Source organism: Pseudophryne corroboree, chromosome 3, assembly GCF_028390025.1.
Source record: "Pseudophryne corroboree isolate aPseCor3 chromosome 3, aPseCor3.hap2, whole genome shotgun sequence".
Taxonomy (NCBI): Eukaryota; Metazoa; Chordata; class Amphibia; order Anura; family Myobatrachidae; genus Pseudophryne; species Pseudophryne corroboree.
The window spans coordinates 586,174,779-586,196,645 of NC_086446.1; positions in this window are offsets into that span (position 1 = coordinate 586,174,779).

Consider the following 21,867-nt stretch of genomic DNA (forward strand, 5'->3'; position numbering starts at 1 on the left):
CTCTCTCAGATGGCAGACACAGATGTCGACACGGAGTCTGACTCCAGTGTCGACAAGGTGGAGACATATACACAATCCACTAGGAACATCCGTGACGTGATCCCGGCAATAAAAAATGTGTTATACATTTCTGACTTTAACCCAAGCACCTCTAAAAATGGGTTTTAGGTTTGGGGAGAAAAAACAGGCAGTGTTTTGTTCCCCCATCAGATGAATAAATGAAGTGTGTGAAAGCGTGGGTTCCCCCGTTAAGAAACTGGTAATTTATAAAAAGTTACTGATGGCGTACCCTTTCCCGCCAGGTGGATAAGTTACGCTGGGAGATATCCCCTAGGGTGGATAAGGCGCTCACACGTTTGTCAAAAAAGGTGGCACTGCCGTCTTAGGATACGGCCACTTTAATAGGTACCTGTTGATAAAAAACAGGAGGCTATCCTGAAGTCTGTATTTACACACTCAGGTACTAGACTGAGACCTGCAGATAGTGCTGCTGCAGCGTGGTCGGTGACCCTGTCAAACAGGGATACTAGTTGGCAAACATAAAAACATATTAAAGACGTCGTCTTATATATGGGGGATGCACAGAGGGATATTTTGCCGGCTGGCATCCAAAATAAATGTAATGTCCATTCTGTCCGGAGGGTATTAGAGACCTGTCACTGGACAGGTGATGCTGACTTAAAAAGCGCATAGAGAGCCTTATAAGGGTGAGGAATTATTTGGGGATGGTCTCTGGGACCTCGTATCCACAGCAACTGCTGGGAAGAAATAATTTTACCTCAGGTTTCCTCACAGACAAAGGTACAGTCCTTTCGGCTTCAGAAAAGCAAGCGGGTCAAATGGCGCTTCCTTTCTGTACAGAGACAAGGGTAGAGGGAAAAAAGCTGCACCAGTCAGCCTGTTCCCAGAATCAAGATTCTTCCCCCGCCTCCTGTGAGGCCACACCATGACGCGGGTGCTCCACAGGTGTAGCCAGGTACGGTGGGGGGCCGTCTCAAAAATTTCAGCAATTACTGGGCTCGCTCACAGGTGGATCCCTGTTTCTTTCAAGTAGTATTTCAGGGGTACAAGCTGGAATTCGAGATGTCTCCCCCCAGCCGTTTCCTAAAATATGCCTTGCTGACAACTCCCTCAGGCAGGGAGGCTGTGCTAGAGGCAATTAATAAGCGGTATTCCCAGCAGGTAATACTCAAGGTGCCCCTACTTCAACAAGGACGGGGTTACTATTCCACACGGGTTGGGGTACCGAAACCGCATGGTTCGGTGTGACCCATTTTATATTTAAAATCCTTGAACACAAAAATTCAAGTTCAAGATGGAATCGCTCAGGGCGGTTATTCCAAGCCTGGACGAGGGGGATTACATGGTATCCTGGGACATCAAGGATGCTTACCTGCATGTCCCCATTTACCATCCTCGCCAGGAGTACCTCAGATTTGTGGTACAGGATTACCATTACCAAGTCCAGACACTGCCGTTTGGACTGTACATGGCACCGAGGGTGTTTTATCAAGGTAATGGCCGAAATGTTGATACTCCTTCAAAAAAAGGGAGTTGTAATTATCCCGTACTTGGACAATCTCGTTATAAGGGCGAAGTCCAAGGAGCAGTTGGTAGTCGGGGTAGCACTATTTTGGAAAGTGCTACAACAGCATGGTTGGATTCTAAACAGTCCAAAGTCACAGCTGGTTCCTATGACACGTCTACTGTTCCTGGGGATGGTTCTGGACATAAACCAGAAATAGTGTTTCTCCCGGAGGAGAAAGCCAAGGAGTTGTCATCTCTAGTCAGAGACCTCCTGAAGCCAAAATAGGTAGCGGTGCATCATTGCACGCGAGTCCTGGGAAAAATGGTAGCTTCCTACGAAGCAATCCCATTAGGCAGGTTCCATACAAGAACTTTTCAGAGGGACCTGTTGGACAAGTGGTCCGGATCGCATCTTCCGATGCATAGGCTGATAACCCTGTCTCCAAGGACCAGGGTATCTCTACTGTGGTGGCTGCAGAGTGCCCATCTTCAAGAGGGCCGCAGGTTCGGCATACAGGACTAGGTCCTAGTGACCATGGATTCCAGCCTTTGAGGCTGGGAGGCAGTCACACAGGGAAGAAATTTCCAGGGACTTTGGTCAAGTCAGGTTATTTCCCTACACATAAATATTCTGGACCTGAGGGCCATTTACAATGCCCTGAGGCCGGCAAGGCCTCTGCTTCAAAACCAGCCGGTACTGATCCAATCAGACAACATCACGGCAGTCGCCCATGTAAACCAACAGGGCGGCACAAGAAGCAGGATGGCGATGGCAGAAGCCACAAGGATTCTCCGATAGGCGGAAAATCATGTGTTAGCACTGTCAGCAGTGTTCATTCCCGGAGTGGACAACTGGGAAGCAGATCTTCTCAACAGACACGACCTCCACCCGGGAGAATGGGGACTTCCTCCAGAAGTCTTCCAATAGGATTGTACACCATTGGGAAAGGCCACAGGTGGACATGATGGCGTCCCGCCTCAACAAAAAGCTATAAAAGATATTGCACCGGGTCAAGGGACCCTCAGGCGATAGCTATGGACGCTCTGGTAACACCGTGGGTGTACCAGTCGGTTTATGTGTTCTCCCCTCTGCCTCTCATACCAAAGGTACTGAGAATAATAAGAAGGCGAGGAGTAAGAACGATACTCGTGGATGGCCAAGAAGAGCTTGGTACCCAGAACTTCAAGAATTTATATCAGAGGACCCATGGCCTCTGCCACTCAGACAGGACCTGCGGCAGCAGGGGCCCTGTCTGTTCCAAGACTTACCGCAGCTGCGTTTGTCGGCATGGCGATTGAACGCCGGATCCTGAAGGAAAAGGGCATTCCGGAGGAAGTCATTCCTACGCTTACTAAAGCCAGGAAAGAGGTTACAGCAACTCATTATCACCGCATATGGCGAAAATATGTTGCATGGTGTGAGGCCGAAAGGGCCCCAACAGAGGAATTTCAACTAGGTCGATTTCTGCATTTCCTGCAAGCAGGAGTGACTATGGGCCTTAAATTGGGTTCCATTAAGGTACAGATCTCGGCTCTGTCGATTTTCTTTCAAAAAGAACTAGCTTCAGTACCTGAAGTTCAGACATTTATAAAAGGAGTGCTGCAGAGTCAGCCCCCGTTTGTGCCTCCTGTGGCACCTTGGGATCTCAACGTGGTGTTGAGTTTCTTAAAATCACATTGGTTTGAACCACTAAAAACCGTGGATCTGAAATATCTCACGTGGAAGGTGGTTATGTTATTGGCCTTGGCTTCTGCCAGGCGAGTATCAAAGTTGGCGGCTTTGTCTTGTAAAAGCCCTTATTTGATTTTCCATATGGATAGGGCAGAATTGAGGACTCGTCCCCAGTTTCTCCCAAAGGTGGTGTCAGCGTTTCACCTGAACCAGCCTATTGTGGTGCCTAGGCTACTAGGGACTTGGAGGACTCCAAGTTGCTAGACGTTGTCAGGGCACTGAAAATATATGTTTCCAGAATGGCTAGAGTCAGAAAATCTGACTCGCTGTTTATCCTATATGCACCTAACAAGCTGGGTGCTCCTGCTTCTAAGCAGACTATTGCTCGTTGGATTTGTAGTATAATTCAGCTTGCACATACTGTGGCAGGCCTGCCACAGCCAAAATCTGTCAATGCCCATTCGACAAGGAAGGTGGGCTCATCTTGGGCGGCTGCCCGAGAGGTCTCGGCTTTACAACTTTGCCGAGCAGCTACTTGGTCAGGGGCAAACACGTTTGCAAAAATTCTACAAATTTGATACCCTGGCTGAGGAGGACCTGGAGTTCTCTCATTCAGTGCTGCAGAGTCATCCGCACTCTCCCGCCCGTTTGGGAGCTTTGGTATAATCCCCATGGTCCTTACGGAGTTCCCAGCATCCACTAGGACGTTAGAGTAAATAAGAATTTACTCACCGGTAATTCTATTTCTCGTAGTCCGTAGTGGATGCTGGGCGCCCATCCCAAGTGCGGTTTATCTGCAATATTTGTACATAGTTATGGTTAACTAAATCGGGTTATTGTTGAGCCATCTGTTGAGAGGCTCTATTGTTTCATACTGTTAACTGTGTTTCATATCACGAGTTGTACGGTGTGATTGGTGTGGCTGGTATGAGTCTTACCCGGGATTCAAAATCCTTCCTTATTGTGTACGCTCGTCCGGGCACAGTACCTAACTGAGGCTTGGAGGAGGGTCATAGTGGGAGGAGCCAGTGCACACCAGGTAGTCTAAGATCTTCCTTCGGAGCCCGCTATTCCCCATGGTCCTTACGGAGTTCCCAGCATCCACTACGGACTACGAGAAATAGAATTACCGGTGAGTAAATTCTTATTATTTTTCGCGAGCCTACGGCGCGCACTGCCCCTATCTTGCATGTGGGGGGCGCCAATGCCGTTTCTTGCACACAGCGCTAAAATGCCTAGTTACGGCACTGCGTTGTGCAAAAGTTACGTCCTTGACTCACTGCTTTTCTCTCTGTACACCTCCTCCCTTGGTAAATTCATTGGCTCCTTTGGTCTCCTGTAACACTTCTATGCTGCCAGCATCCAAAATTACCTCTATTTTTCTGACCTCTCCCCCTACCTCCTCTCTCGTGTATCCAGTTCTCTCTGCCATCTCCTTTTAGATGTCTAAATGATTTCTCATACTCACCTTGCCTAAAACCAAAATCATCATCTTCCCTCCTCCCAAACTCCTCTGTTCCTCAAGTTTACTGTTTGGGCATCCTCCTAAGCTATTCCCTCTTATTCGGTACTAAAATCCAGTCTCTTCCCCAATCCTATTTTTTTCCCCCTTAGCAACATCGCCATCTCTTATCCACTCTTTTACCATCTCTTGTCTCTAGTACTGCAATCTCCCTGTCTGGCCTTGTCCTCTCCTGTCTTTTTTTTTCAACCTATCCTTGAAAATGGAGCAACACTGATCTACTGCTATCTCTGCTATGTATCGGCCTCCCTTTTCTGCCATTCCCTACACTGGAGCTAAGTTTACTTATAATACCCAATTCAGAGTCCTCAAACCCCCTCCCCCCCCCACCACCACCACCACCTACCTTCATACCATCAACCTCTTCCCCCTTCACATGCCTTCCCACTCTCTTAGCTGTACCAATATCTCCTCTCTCTTCTAGTAAGTAAACACATCTCGCCTCCACCTCCAAGATTTCTTCCGTAATTCCCCACAGCACCAGTTTTTCTACTGCTCCCCAACTAAGCCTGTCCTTCATCCATTATTGCTAAGTCTTCTTAGTTATGATCATCTCTTGCCCCCTATGTTTTGCACTTTCTGTCCCATTCAAACCTCTTTCATCTCTCCACTTCAGGCGGCTTCGTGTGACAGTTCACACTTCAAACAGCTGATTTAAAAGAGCTCAAATACGCTGCAGCTCAAGTTCTGTCCCCTGATTGGCTGTCATTGGTGAAAGTCTCCCTCTGGTCACATCTTCTGAGGAGCAGACTCTTTATTTACATTGGTTACAGGTTTCTATATACAATCCCACCAAGAGGGGCCAGTACTTAAAATTTAAAAACTCAGACTAATATTGCAAAGTCTAATATGAAAACTAATGTACGTTTGATAAAATCAAGCATTTATTATTTCTCAAAAATTCTTTCTTTTAACCAATTAAGGGGTCACTAAGCTTTGGGTGGAGATAACATCGCTGGAGATAAAGTACCAGCCAATCACCTCCTAACTGCCATGTCACAGGCTGTGTTTGAAAAATGACAGTTAGGAGCCGATTGGCTGGTACTTTATCTCCAGCGACTTTATCTCCATCCAAGGCTTAGTAAATAGACCCCTTAGTTACTACAATTAGTACTAGAGAAAAGGGGCATTAACTTTTGTATGGCACTACCATTTATTTTTATCATATAAAATTAAAGATATGTTTTAAGAAATCAAATGACAATGTGGCACAGTGACTACAGTAGCTAATGCATTGGCATGCAGCTGCCCTGTTCCCACTAGTTCCAGTAAGTCCTCTGCTTCGAAAAAATCAGTGTTGCCACTATAAACCGAGGCAGAATTTGACAACACTTGATTTTTTATTTATCAATAATCGCATACTCAGTGCGATCTGGGCACGATATTAGCACCTAAAATTGCATTGCAGTATGCGTTTATCCCACCAGAATTAAATAGCATCTGCAGGGACCCACTCAGAAAGGAGTCAGCCATTGCATGGCAGCCATTGTGGTGGAGGTTTCCAGATGAACCTTCTGACAGCTACTTTTGCTATCTGTAGCCCATAAGCTACAATGTACTAACGCCATCTTCAGATGGCATTAGCTGCGGGGGCCAATCTCCAGAACGCTTTGCATTCCAGAGTTTGATAAATCTGACAGCACTGCATCGTTCATAGAAACCTATGGGGGCTGCAGCTGCTATCAGGAATTGAGGGACTGCATATACTCTACCGTTCAAAAGTTTGGGGTCACCCAGACAATTTCCTTATGTTTAAATGAAAAGCACTGTTTTTTTCAATGAAGATAACATTAAATTAATCAGAAATACACTCTATACATTGTTAGTGTGGTAAATGACTATACTAGTTGCAAACATCTGTTTTTTAAAGGAATATCTACATAGGTGTATAGAGGCCCTTTAGAAGACTAATGGAATGATTAAAAAACACTTGAAAACCCTTGTGCAATTATGTTAGCACAGCTGAAAATGGGTTTGCTCATTAGAAAAGCTATAAAACTGTCCTTCCTTTGAGCTAGTTGAGTGTCTGGAGCATCACATTTGTGGGTTCGATTATACTCTCAAAATGGCCAGAAAAAGAGAACTTTCATGTGAAACTCGACAGTCTATTCTTGTTCTTCGAAATTAAGGCTATTCCATTTGAGAAACTGAACATTTCCTACAATGGTGTGTACTACTCCCTTCAGAGAACAGCAGAAACAGGCTCTAACCAGAGTAGAAATAGAAGTGGGAGACCCCAATGAACAACTGAGCAAGAAGACAAGTAAATTAGAGTCTATAGTTTGAGAAATAGACGCCTCACAAGTCCTCAACTGGCAGCTTCATTAAATGGTACCCGCAAAACGCCAGTGTCAACGTCTACTGGGATAAGGGGACTCCGGGATGATGGCCTTCTACGCAGAATGGCAAAGAAAAAGCCGTATCTGAGACTGGCCAATAAAAGAAAAAGATTAATATGGGCAAAAGAACACAGACATTGGACAGAGGAAGATTGGAAAAAAGTGTTATGGACAGACGAATCGAAGTTTGAGGTGTTTGGATCACACAGAAGAACATTTGTGAGACGCAGAACAAGTGAAAAGATGCTGGAAGAGTGCCTGATGCCATCTGTCAAGCATGGTGGAGGTAATGTGATGGTCTGGGGCTGCTTTTGTCCTGGTAAAGTGGGAGATTTGTACAAGGTAAAAGGGATTTTGAATAAGGAAGGCTATCACTCCATTTTGCAACGCCATGCCATACCCTGTGGACAGCGCTTCATTGGAGCCAATTTCCTCCTCCAACAGGACAATGACCCAAAGCACACCTCCAAATTGTGCAAGAACTATTTAGGGAAGAAGCAGGCAGCTGGTATTCTGTCTGTAATGGAGTGGCCAGCGCAGTCACCAGATCTCAACCACATTGAGCGCAGTCACCAGATCTCAACCCCCATTGAGCTGTTGTTCCCATCAAGCCAATCCAAGTTATGGGTGGTGCTTCAGGAAGCATGGGGTGAAATTTCTTCAGTTTACCTCAACAAATTAACTGCTAGAATGCCAAAGGTCTGCAATGCCGTAATTGCTGCAAAAGGAGCATTCTTTGACCAAAGCAAAGTTTGAAGGACAAACTTATTATTTCAAATAAAAATCATTATTTCTAACCTTGCCAATTTCTTGACTATATGTTCTATTCATTTTGCAACTCATTTGATAAATAAAAGTAATCTTTCATGTAAAACACGAAATTGTCTGGGTGACCCCAAACTTTTGAACGGTAGTCAGTGGCAAACGCAGGATTTCTAGAGGGGGGTTTCCAAATGTCATCCACAGTCTACCACTCTGCAGAACATGGAATACAGTATTAATATGTAACACTATAGACGGTCTATAGTATAGACTGTATCAAACATTTAAATAATATAGATAAGATAAGTGGTCATGAAAAAGATTAAACATACTATAATAACTAAGTACGCCAACACAGTGGAACCAGTACTACACTTTCTAAGCACACATTCTTCCACCTCATGATAAGGCTCCTGTCTCTTCTGCCTGGTAGCTACTCTCTGGTCCAGTGCATTGATTGAATGCTCAGATTCACACACAGCAAACTTGGTAGAAGAAGCTGCTACCACTGGGCATGTGTAGCAGCTCCGCTCTGTCTCTTAACTTGCATGATGTGGCAGCAGCTCTAGTAATCGTATTATATACCGTTGCTATTGTCAAAATTTGAGCCAATTGCCAAGAGAAGGGGGGGTTTCTGGGCAACCAGAACCCCCCGCGTTTGCCTATGGTAGTGTATATTGGAGATATCTGCTATGATCCCTCCATCATACATTTGTGTGATACTATAGAGTATGCGAGCATCCGCACTGTACTGAATCTCCAAAGGACAACATGGTGGTGCTCAACTCCAAGGAATTTTGTGTGATACTAAATATTTGAGACTATTCCCACAAACAACCCCCCCACCCCCCAAAAAAATAAAAGGTGTTTTGGGAAATTAAAAAATAAATGGGCCCCTTAATGTGAACATTCACATTGTTTAAATGTGAATTGCCTTGAAATGTCTTGTAGAATCAACCTGTACATACTGCTGCCTCTTTCATCCTTATTACAGGCCCACCTCTTACCAGAGGAACGATGCAGGCTGCGTTCTATCTTACAGACGCATACAGGTGGGAATTATCTGCCATTAAGTTATTTATATTTTACTCTAAACAAGAATTCTATAATACAATCTAACCAACCCGATAAGAAGGTCAAATTATATTAGAAAATCCTTTTGTTGTGATTATAGTGTAGCAGTAAATCAGTTGTTACACAATGTTTTTAAAGTTCTCTACCTAAACTATACAGTGTTGTCTGACAGCATCAACATAATCTCTAGTAAGAATGCAACTAATTAATCTGATGTATTAGAGTTTTGAAGGATTATTTGGGAAGATAATCTTGATATAAATCCTTATAAGTATGTTTTATTTTTGTAATTTACCCAAGATGTTTATTTCTATTCCAATCGATGACAATCATTTTTTTTACTACATAGGATAGAATGTTACTTTTTTTAATCACTTAGTACTGTTGAATATATATACTCAGCAATCAGTTGAAAACTGGAGTTTCGTTAAATCAGAGTTTCACAAACATTACACTCGTTTAATGCAGGGTTTCCCAAACTTCCCCATTACAGTCCAGGTTGTAAGGCTATCCATGTCCAGAAGGTTGAAACAAATTGAGTGAGGTACTATTTAAGTCGGGAGGTACTTGATATACCAGCTGTCGGGATCCCAGCGCTCAGCATACCGGTGCCGGGATCCCGACCGCCGGTATACCGACACCTAATCTCCCTCTTGGGGTGCCCACGACACCCCTGGAGGGAGAAGAAATAGTGTGGCAACTGAAGCGAGCCCGCAAGGGTCTCTTTTGCGCTCGCCCCGCTGCTGGCATTCCGGCATTCGGGATCTCGGCGCTGGTATACTGGGCACCGGGATCCAGAGCACCGGCCAATCATACTACACCATACTTGCCTACCTGACTCTCTCCATGAGGGAGAAAATGCTCTGTTCCTGGACTTTCCTGGTAATGTATGATTGCCATCACCTGTGGTGAGCTAGTTAATTGATAAGAAAGGTGTTTCACCACAGGTGATGGCAATCATACATTACCAGGAAAGTCCAGGAACAGAGCATTTTCTCCCTCATGGAGAGGGTCAGGTAGGCAAGTATGTACTACACCCATTTAAGTCACTTGTGCTCAAAAATGGATATCCTTAAACCTGGATTGTACTGGCAGAGTGAAACTGTTTGCGTATGATGTGATTTTTCTTTTTCAAATGAGGAGTTACCCATCTGACAGTTCATCATTCACTGGGGGGAATTCAAATGTTTGAAAGGTCAGTTGGGTGTCTGTTTCTCCTGTCTATTAGATATTACTAACTTATTTATTACTAACTTTTCAAACATTTGAATTTCCCCCACTGTGTTCTATAAACATGAACAAATTGATACATATATGTTATGCAGCTATGTTGATTCTATATATATATATATATATATATATATATATATATATATAAAAGGGTGGTTCAATAAGTAAGGTGACAAGAGCTCTTACGTGTACAATGTTCTCTGCTTCATTCAAATTTCATGCCAGGCTACAGCAGTTAGACCACTGCTTCCCCTCACGGCGTTTATATGGGTTAAGGCTGTAATGCTGGCGGTCGGGATCCCAGATCCCGGCCTCCAGAATGCCGGTGGGGGCGAGCACAACAGAGACCTTGCGGGCTCGATGCGCTTGCCACAGGTTCTATTTGCACTCTATGGGTATCGTGGACACACACGAGTGGGAATATCCCCTGTTTGTCGGCATTGTAAGTGGTCGGGATTCCGGCGTTGGTATCCTGACTGCTGGGATCCCGACCGCCAATAAAGTCACTACATCTGTGTGTTGGGAGTTTTTCCGCTGGGATCCTTCTGCCGGGCGCAGTGCATGTTTTTAACGTTTTAAGGGGGGGATATCCACGGGTCTATGATTAGGCCATGCCTTACTTGCCTGTGAACTGCCTGCCTCTTCTGCGTCTGTGTGTATATGTGGTGACTGGAGGGGACAGACTGTATGTGTGTAGTGACAAGCTGTGTTTGGGTAAGTAGTGACTGGAAGGGTAAGGGTAAGGCTGTGTGTGTGTTAAAAGACAGCATGAAATTGTCATTACAAAATACAGTGCAATATAGGTAGCCCCAAAAAGCATACAATCAAGAGCCCTATTCTGATGCCTCACACTATCCTCAATGAGACTCTCCACAGCCTCTCCAGTATAATAAAATAGGACACAGAATATATTTTTAAATATATACACAGCTCTCTCTCTCTATAAGTATTATTTGTGGGATGTGTGTGTGTGTATCCTGCATGTACTGAACCATCATGTCGTGCAGTGTACTGTGTGTGTGTGGTGCATGTGCTCAACTGTAGTGTAATTTGCAGTGTTCTTTGTGTGATCCATGTGCTGACATTGTATGCATTGTGGCGAGTGTGTGCATGTGTCCATGTGTAAAGTCACACGGGTTCTTGCGGGGACTCAGTGATGTTTAATCTGGAGGTGCAGGGTTGGTGCAGTGTATTTCGGTGTCATTGTGCACTTGCACTCCTCCTGGCATGTATGTTTTTGTTTATTTCCTCAGAGTGGGACCATTGATGATTGTACCCTGCTCATTGTATGTCTGGATGCCTGTAAGAGGTGTAGAAATGGCAGTTTTCATTTGTGATGGGGTGGTGAGAAAGTCCACCTGCCATTGTTTTTGATGCAAACAGGAATGCGGATGTTTCAGGTGGTGTGTCGGTGCATCCAACATGAGTTTGCCTTGAGGCTGGTGTTGGTGCCTAGATGGACCCTATGGAGGGCCTGGCGAGCCTGTTAGTGGTGTCATGATTTGTGGGAATGGTGTGACGCCGCTCCTTGAGGACACATGATGGTGATCCCAGGCGTGACGGGCATGTTTCTGGGGGTGGTTGCATGCAGAGACTCTGGGTTTCTCACATTGGAGGCCATGCCCAGGTGGGTCCTTGCGCGTTCAGATCCACTAGATGCACTGGGGAGGGGCTTTGTGGCTGTGTTGATGCAGAGTCGCCCCAGTGGAGGCGGGAGTCTGCCAAGGGAGCAGAATCCCCGCCCCAGTCCCTAGCTGGGAGCAGCCTTGGCCCTCCCCACATCCCACCTCCCTCGGCAGACCCCACCTCCATTGGGGCTGCTTATGGGGTTTTCCCGGGCTGGTTTTCCATCCCAATCCACCCTCACATGATGTCACTGTACAAACCAAATAGAATACATTACTACATCTACTGTATAAGATTTTATGATAAGCAGCTGCATTGTCATGTGTTTATATTGGTTCTAATAGTAATAACACATGTTTTGACTTTAGCTTTACACACAAATATAGAGCAACTGTAGGTATAGCCAGGGGTGGATTGGGAACAAAAAGCGGCCCTGGAAAAATTTGTACTAGTGGCCCCACTTGGGCAGCACCAGAGGTGTAAGGTCTAGCCATGGGCCATGGCAGCAGCACCCTCCCCCCCAAGACTTTCCAGATAGTGGGCATGTCCAGCATCAAGGGGGAAGTTAAAAAGAAATAAAATTAAATATTATGAGCACATTATATGATACACATTTAGAATTTAGGAAACTATATAATTCTTTAGAAAGATATATTTTCCTGCTTATTACACCAACCGTATCCCAATCACTATTCACTCAATCTTATATGTCAGCCAAGCAGGCAGACAGAGCATACCCTAGATCATCTGCAATCACAGGCTAAGTGGCAAAGTCATTTTCATATACACAAATTATTTTGCATCTTATTCATTATGTCTATAAATAGGAACACATGTCCTCAACCAAAACAGGCCCCACGGGTGCGTCGGCCCACCGGGAATCTTCCCCATGAACTCTATGGCCAATCCACCTCTGGGTATAGCTAATGCACATTAATAACATCCCATGCTATTTGCAGTGACATTGAGACCTTAAATAACCTGCCATCGCTTCACACTTCAAACTACATTATAGCAGAGCCTATAATGTTTGTTTATCTCTGATTGTATCTGGTAGCCTTGTTTAGTACACCATAGAGATCTGTGATCATAGTTGTGTTATGAAATGCCTTTCATCTATATATGCATTATGCGGAGCAGATTGCTCTGCTGTAATGAACTATGAGGTTGAATCCATATGAACTTGGAAAGAACTTGATAGTTTGTTTTTGTGAAGGACAGCGGGATCTGCTTCTAGTTAAGCATGATGCAGAGCAGCCTGTATTCCATGGTGAGTTCTCATACATTGTGTTGTGCAGGAGATGTATAAACTGAATCATTCCTGTACAACTAGAGCTGGAAATGTACATTATGGTCCAGCTTTGCAAATGTCTCTTTTATTATAGTTTTTTTCCTCACCTTTTATGTAACCTAGTCAAGAATATGATGTGTTGCTGTGTTGGGGATTGCATAGCTTCCATGGATCAGCATTTTGCAGTTTTGTGATGCCTGCCAAGAACTTGAAATGTTTTGGAGAATTTATGTCAAACCACTTACTATGTCATGATAAAGAGCAAGCATCTGTCTTGATTACAATCACAATGTTATACTTGAGGCAATACACACACACACACACACAATTCAAAAATGTTAAGCCATAGACTTCATTGTCACTGTGTGATTATTGCAGAATGATTAATTAATATTAGAAAAAGCGAGAATTTAAAAATTTACAATAAAAACACTTTTGACAGCTTGGCTTCTTTTGATGCCTCACCCCTTATTCTTATATGGACTTCAGCATCTCCTGCTGCGCTAACCACCACAAATGGACTCTCACAAAGCACTAACACCCTACACAATACCCAGGACACATCTGCAATATAATTTATGGATTTATAATATAATTTAATAAATCACTAACTTAGTGAACTCATTACAACATGCCTTCTTGATTCCTACCCACATCCACACTAAAATCTCTCCTAATACGAAGAAGAGAAAACTATAATCTCACTGTTTCTCTTTTCTTCTTCTTTCCTTAGTCAGTAATGCTATCCCATCACAGCAGCACACTGCCCTCTGCACTGGATACATTTGTTCCTGACAAACTATGTTACCCACACATACTGTGAAGCAGCTGCCACAGAAAAGTGCCAGCAGATTGCCACACACACTGCTAAATGTAAAATAAGTGATATTCTGATTTAGGGGGATATCCAATTAGCCCCGGCTAATTGTCGTAATTACATAGTTACATAGTTGTTGAGGTTGAAAAAAGACAAATGTCCATCGAGTTCAACCAACTGTATATTATTATTTTTTTTTTAATATTAATTAAATGCTGTATCCCTGGATATTTTTTTCCGCTAGGAATTTATCTAATCCATTTTTAAACTTATTGATAGAGTCACCATTACTACCTTCTCTGGCAGAGTATTCCAAATCCTTACTGCTCTAACCTTTTCTCCATTGGGTATGGAATTTTTTCTCTTCTAACCTGGGGGGGGGGGGGGGGTATCCACGCGTCCTATGTAGTGTTTTTTGGTAAACATATTGTTTGATAGATCCTTGTATTAATGTATTTATAAATATTAATGATGTCCCCTCTCAGTCGCCTCTTTTCCAGTGTGAACATATCAAGCATTTTAAGTCTTTCCTCATAGTCCAGTGCCTCTAACCCCTTAACCAGTTTAGTGGCTCACCTATGAACCCTTTCGAGTTCCAAGATATCTTTTTTATAATATGGTGACCAAGATATCTTTTTTATAATATGGTGACCAAAACTGTACACAATATTCCAGGTGTGGTCGCACCAATGATTTATACAGAGGCAGGATTACACTCTCATCCCTTGTCTCCATTTCCCGTTTTATGCATGCTAACACCTTATTAGCCTTTGCTGCTGCATTTTGACATTGCGTACTGCTACCAAGTTTATTATCGATGAGCACTCCCAAATCTTTTTCAACTACCGTTAATCCTACATTTTCCCCATTTAGTTTATAGGCTTCCTGATTGTTCTTAGTCCCAAAGTGCATAACTTTCCATTTGTCTATATTGAACCTCATTCTCCATTTGTCTGCCCAGGCCTCCAGTCTAGATAGTCATTCTGTAGAGACTCAACATCCTTGTCTGAATTAATTATTCAACATAGTTTAGTATCATCTGCAAAAATTGACACTGTGCTTTCCAGTCCCTCTGCTAGGTCATTAATGAATATATTAAACAGCAATGGCCCGAGTACTGAGCCCTGTGGTATTCCACTGAAGCCCATTCAGAGTACATCCCATTAACCCCCACTCTCTGTTTCCTATTAAACAGCCAATTACTCACCCAGGTACAGATAGTGTTTCCTACCCCAAGCTCTCTTAGTTTGTGAATTAGTCTCCTGTGTGGAACTTTGTCAAAAGCCTTAGCGAAGTCTAAAACATCCATTGCTTGACCCTGATCAATATAATCGCTCACTTTCTCGTAGAATCTTATTAAGTTAGTTTGACATGACCTGTCCTTCACAAATCCTTGTTGATTCCTAGTAATAACCTTGGAGGTATCCAAGTACTCTAGAATGCTATCCCTTAATATACCTTCTAGTATTTTTCCCACTATAGATGTCAAGCTTACCGGTTTATAGCTCCCGGGGAGCGTTTTAATACCCTTTTTAAATATTGGGACTACCTCTGCTATACGCCAGTCCTTTGGTATCATTCCTAATCTAACTGACTCGCTGAAGATCAAATATAGAGGTTTCGATATCTCTACATTGAGTTCCATAAGAACCCTGTGGTGGAGTCCATCCGGCCCAGGAGATTTATTTATCTTAATTTTACTTAGTCTCTCCCGGATTACTCCCTCGTTTAAGCAAGTACCAAGCAATGGGTCATTATTATTTTTTATGTTATGCTCTACTCTCGTCAACCTGTCCTCTTTCGTGAATACTGATGAAAATAATTTATTAAATAAATCTGCTTTTTCCCTGTCATCATTAATCAAGATATCCAGCTTGCCCTTTATACCATTTATATACTTAAAGAACTTTTTGGGGTTTGTTTTACTCTCCTTTGCGATTTGTTTTTCGTTTTCTATTTTAGCTGCTCTAATCACTTTTTTGCATTTTTTGTTACATTCCTTATAGAACTGGAATGATTCCACCTTTCCATCAGACTTGAATGCTTTGAAAGCACGCCTCTTTTTATCCATTTGTTCCTTGACCTTATTATTAAGCCACATCGGTTCGGATTTCCTATTTCTGTTTTTGTTGACTTTGGGAATATATAAATTAGTGTACTTATTGAGCGCATTTGTAAAAACGTCCCACATTTCAGCAGTATGCTTACCATGAAATACAATTTCCCAATTAATCTCCTTCATTGCTTGTTTCAGCAATGTGAAATGTGCTTTCCTAAAGTTAAAAATCTTGGTTTAACTCTTATATTGTTGTTTTTGAAAACTGATATAGAATGTGATCATATTGTGATCGCTATTTCCTAGGGTCTTCCCTACTTTAGTATTTGTTATTATTTCTTCATTATTAGTTAGTACTAGGTCCAGTATAGCCCCATGCCTAGTTGTCTACTCAATTACCTGGGACAAGTTTTAGCATGTTTAAGAACCTGTTACCCCTAGCTGTATTTACTGTTTCGGTGTTCCAGTTTATGTCCGGGTAATTGAAGTCCCCAACAATAACGACGTCCCCCATACCTGCAGCTTTTTCGATTTGCTGCAAGAGTTGTAATTCGTCAGCCACACTAATATCTGAACCCATAATGACTCTACATTATCTCCAGTCCCCTCGTAAATTATCTCCTTTAAATATGGTTTTAAGAATGGTTTAACATAGAGACAAACACCCCTTCCCTTTTTATTAATCCTATCTCTCCTGAAGAGAGTGTATCCATTGATGTTTGCCGTCCAGTCGTGAGAATCGTCCCAACCATGTCTCAGTAATGCCTATTATGCCACAATGGTCATTAAGTGCAGTTGCCTCTAATTCCCCCATTTTACTTGTTAGGTTTCTCGCATTTGCAATCATACACTTAAGTTTATTAATTCCCTGATCCGCAAGTTCTTGTCACAACTGAGGGCTGGTGCTGACCAGGGGAAGCCTCAGTTGTAGGGGCTGATGTGTACGTGAACCCGGGAGGCAGTATAGGATTCTTTGACATGCAGGGAACCTTGTAGTACCAATGCCCGAAGGCGTGACCAAGACAACAGAGTAAAATGTCAATGTGTTTTATTAAGCACAGTTTAGATTATACATCAGCAGTTGGTAGGAATAGCAGTGCTCAGCAATATGAATTAAATGCATAGAAGTAGTACACAGTTCCTAGAATGCAGCAGTGGTTAGAATGCCATTAGGTGTGGTAATAACACAATACAGTCCTGGAAGACCTGGAGATGGTAAGTCCATAACCAACTCCCATGCGCTAAGTAACTGAAATAAAATAGGAATTGACCAGCAGATGTCACACTGGAAGCTGGAGGTACTGATGAAACACTGTAATGGGGTGAGCACTTATGAACTGCAGGGGATGCCGGGTGGAACCGGCCCAGGTGGTGAGGGTGCAACGGAACTCACTTGATGAAGCGATGGTTAGATGACAGGAGCACCGTGGGTGAACTGTGAGAGAATGTTGGAGCACCAATGTAGCAGGAGAATAAATGAGGAAACACTGGTGACGCTGGAGATCGATGGTGGAACACCGATGGTTACTGGAGATAGATGGCGGAACACTGATGGTTACTGGAGATCGATGGCGGACCACCGATGGTTACTGGAGATCGATGGCGGAACAGCGATGGTGACTGGAGGCAGAGCACCGCTGGAAACTGGAAGCTGGAAGCCGGTGTCGGGGAACTGCCGGTCGCAGGATGCAATGCTAGGACACTGCAGAGTCAGGCTGCACCACAAGGTGGTAGCTGGTGCGGGTCTCTAGTGGAGCTGAACACAGGAGTTGGAATACCTGGAACAATAGCAGAACAACCACAAGCAGGAGAGACTTGTATCACTGGGTTTGACAACCAAAGCACTGACATCTTTTCAGCCCAGGAACAGGATATTTATACCCGCTGGGAAGCAGGCATTGGCTGGCCGATTAAGCAGAGTCCAGAGCGCAGCAGATAGGTTGAGACAATAGCATGTGACTGGAAAAACATGGCTGCGCCCATGTTAGCATTTGGAGTGAAAGTCTGTATGTGATTCCATGTGCACAAACGACAGCAATGGTGGCGGAGGCCGCGGCGGACAGGATACGCCAGTCTTCAATATTACATATGGGGAAACAGTATAAATGGCGGCGGAGGCCGCGGAGGGCAGGAGACGCCATTCTTTATTAACTTAAACTTGTGTAGCTGTTGTGACAGCGCTCCGGGATCACAGAGAGGAGATGTGAAGTGAAGACATCAGCGCTCCACACGCCGGCAATGCAGATGAGATCCCGTCCTGGAACTCTGAGCCAGCCTCAGGAGACACTTGAAAGGTAAATAATGGTGTCCAGTTACCCGGATCGTGACAGTTCTGTTGTACATAACATTTCCTTAGTAACCTCGGTTGCCCTTAAATTACCATTGCTAACTATTTCTCTCCTTCCCCCCTCCCTACCCCCATTATACTTTCTCCATCCCACTATTCTTTGCTCTCTAGTTGTCCCACTAATTCTATCTAATCCCTCCCCCCAGGCACCTAGTTTAAAATCTCCTCCAACCTTCTAACCATCCTTCCCCCCAGCACCGCTGCCCCCTCCTCATTCAGGTGGAATCCATCGCGACCAAAAAGATGGCGCCTGACTGAGAAGTCCGCCCAGTGTTCTAAGAACACAAACCCCTCCTTCCTACACCAGTCTCTAAACCACACATTTACCTCCCTAGTCTCCCTCTGCCTTCCTTGACTAGCGCGTGGCACAGGTAATATTTCAGAGAATATTGGGAGTAATTCCAAGTTGATCGCAGCAGGAATTTTGTTAGCAGTTGGGCAAAGCCATGTGCACTGCAGGGGAGGCAGATATAACATGCGCAGAAAGAATTAGATTTGGGTGGGTTATTTTGTTTCTGTGCAGGGTAAATACTGGCTGCTTTATTTTTACACTGCAAATTAGATTGCAGATTGAACACACCACACCCAAATCTAGCTCTCTCTGCACATGTTATATCTGCCTCCCCTGCATTGCACATGGTTTTGCCCAACTGCTAACAAAATTCCTGCTGCGATCAACTTGGAATTACCCCCCATTACCTTAGATGTTCTTGCCTTTAATTTTTGTCCTAGGTCCCTATAATCTCTCTTAAGGACATCCCACCTACAACTAACTCCATCGTTGGTGCCAACGTGCACCAAGACCGACAGGTCGTTCCCGGCCCCTCCCAACAATCTTTCTACCCGGTCCGCAATGTGCCATACCAGAGCACCCGGGAGACAACAGACTGTACGGCGATTGCGGTCCCAGTAGCAGGTTGCCCTACCTGTTTTCCTGATAATAGAATCACCACAATTTGTCTAGGTACCTCACTTTCTTTTTTTCCCTTTGTCCTGGAGGGACCGCTCCTCTGGTTGCTAGAGGGAACGGTATCCTCCAGTGCCGTAATTTCCTCACTGCTATCCCCAGAATCTTCGTCCAGTCGGACAAATTTATTAGGGTTTGGCAGGTCGGAGATGTCCTGTCTCCCCCTCCCCCTCTTCTTCTTCCTTCTAACTGTGACCCAGCTTGCTACCTGATTGTCCTTGTCATCGACTACTGGTGGCCCCCCCTGCAACTCCTCCACCGTTCTATCTAAGCTCAGTTCGAGATTGTGAATACTCCTCAGTCTCGTAACGGTTTGCTCTAGATCAGTTACCTGGGCTTCCAGGGCAACCATTCGCATACACCTCACGCAGATGTATTCACACTGGGCCGGTTGCTCCAGTTGTGCATACATCATACACGACATGCACTGAGTGAGATTCCCAACCACGGACTCCCCATTTTGTCTAAAAACTCTAACTCCCTGTATCTTTATAAAAACAATACAATATAATACAGACAATACCGACTATGTATTACAATACAACTTAGTTCAGACTATGCTACACAACACAATACTATAGCGTAGCTGTGGAAAGAGACAATTTTCAACACAGTAAAGTAATTGGAAATGCAATGTAAATGTACAAATGTATCAATGGAAAACAGTAAAAAAATAATAAATAGAAATTAGTGTTTAAGAGGTATGATACTTGCGTGTCCGGCCCGCGTCTGGCCTGCCCTCAGCGAAGTTCTTCCACTTGGTGATCACCTTCCTAGTATCAGCACTGTACAACAGGTTTTCTTTTTCACTTTCAAGCACTCACACACAAATAGGACAGCAGTAGTTGCACTGTAACCTGTAACACCCTCACAACATCACCCTCACCTGCAGCCTGTTCTGCTCAGTCCCCGGATCCCACTCACACTCGGTCCACAGCTCACATTCAGTTCCCGGATCACACTCACACTCAGTCCCCGGATCACACTCACCTTCGGAGCAGCACACTCTATGCTCAGACCTCGGCTCACACTCACACACACATGGAGCAGCACACCCCCCTGCTCCTGTTTGTCCCTGGCTCAAACACGCCCACAATCTCTTGCTGCCTGCTCCGCTTGGCACCTGCTCCGCTTGGCCCCTGGGTTCAGAGCTCGGCTCTTTGCTCTGGTGCTCCTCCGGCCTGCACAAGCGCATCCTGCTCGTCCCCCCTGCGCCCGGCAACCGGCTCATGTCACTTCCGTTTCCAGGTCACGTGTCTCCGGCATCTCTCGAGCATCTCTCAGCCCTCTGCTACAGCGTCTCTCCTCTGCTAAACAGCGTCGGTATTTAAAACTTTACAATAAAAACACTTTTGACAGCTTGGCTTCTTTTAATGCCTCACCCCTTATTCTTATATGGACTTCAGCATCTCTGCTGCGCTAACCACCACAAATGGACTCTCACAAAGCACTAACACCCTACACAATACCCAGGACACATCTGCAATATAATTTATGGATTTATAATATAATTTAATAAATCACTAACTTAGTGAACTCATTACAACATGCCTTCTTGATCCCTACCCACATCCACACTAAAATCTCTCCTAATACGAAGAAGAGAAAACTATAATCTCACTGTTTCTCTTTTCTTCTTCTTTCCTTGGTCAGTAATGCTATCCCATCACAGCAGCACACTGCCCTCTGCACTGGATACATTTGTTCCTACTAAACTATGTTACCCAAACATACTGTGGAGCAGCTGCCACAGAAAAGTCCCAGCAGATTGCCACACACACTGCTAAATGTAAAATGGGTGATACTCTGATTTAGGGGGATATCCAATTAGCCCAGGCTAATTGTCCTGCCAGAGGCTATCCTATTAGCTCCGATAAGTCGGCACGAGCGGCAGCTTATCGGTTGTTACCTGATGCTGCACTGGGTGCTGGCTCCTGACAGCTCCCAGTGCAGCGCTGCAGTTTCGGTTCCCTCCGGTCACATGACCGCTTCCTATTTGACGGGGGGCGGGGGAAGATGGGTGATTCGGGTCTTGGCACGGCCCTGGCTTCCCCGGCGGGGTTAAGTGCCAAAGTGCTGGCTCCTGGTCCGCGGCACCCTCCCTGCAGTCCCAGCCTGCCGCTGCTGCAGGTGGGAAAGAGACACTGTAGGTCACCGCGGTTATCAGAGATTTTGTTTCGCCTGCCTCAGACAGGCGTAACCAAATTCCCGGAAACTGGCCTGTTTTCATGCAAAAACGAGGCTGTTTCTACCGAAAACATACAGATTTCACTGAACCTGTGTGTTTTCGGGAGGTCAGCTTTTCTTTTATGGGCGATCCATATTGGATAGCCTGTTTAAAAAAAAACGGTGAAACATCGGAAAAAAGTCCAAAGAATGGGCGATGTTAATTCACCAGCAATTGGATATCCCCCTTAAACTCTTAAGGCTTCCGTCTGATAATGACATCTACAATTTTTTATTATTATTAATCCAAAAATATACTGGTAGTTTAACTGGCAAAGAAAATAAATAAATAATAACAGTGTACATGGGAATATAGATTGTCAGTTCACTGGGGCAGGGACTGATGTGCTGTGGGATATGTGTGCGCTATATAAATAACTGGTAATAATTAATATTAACTTGAGTTCTTGT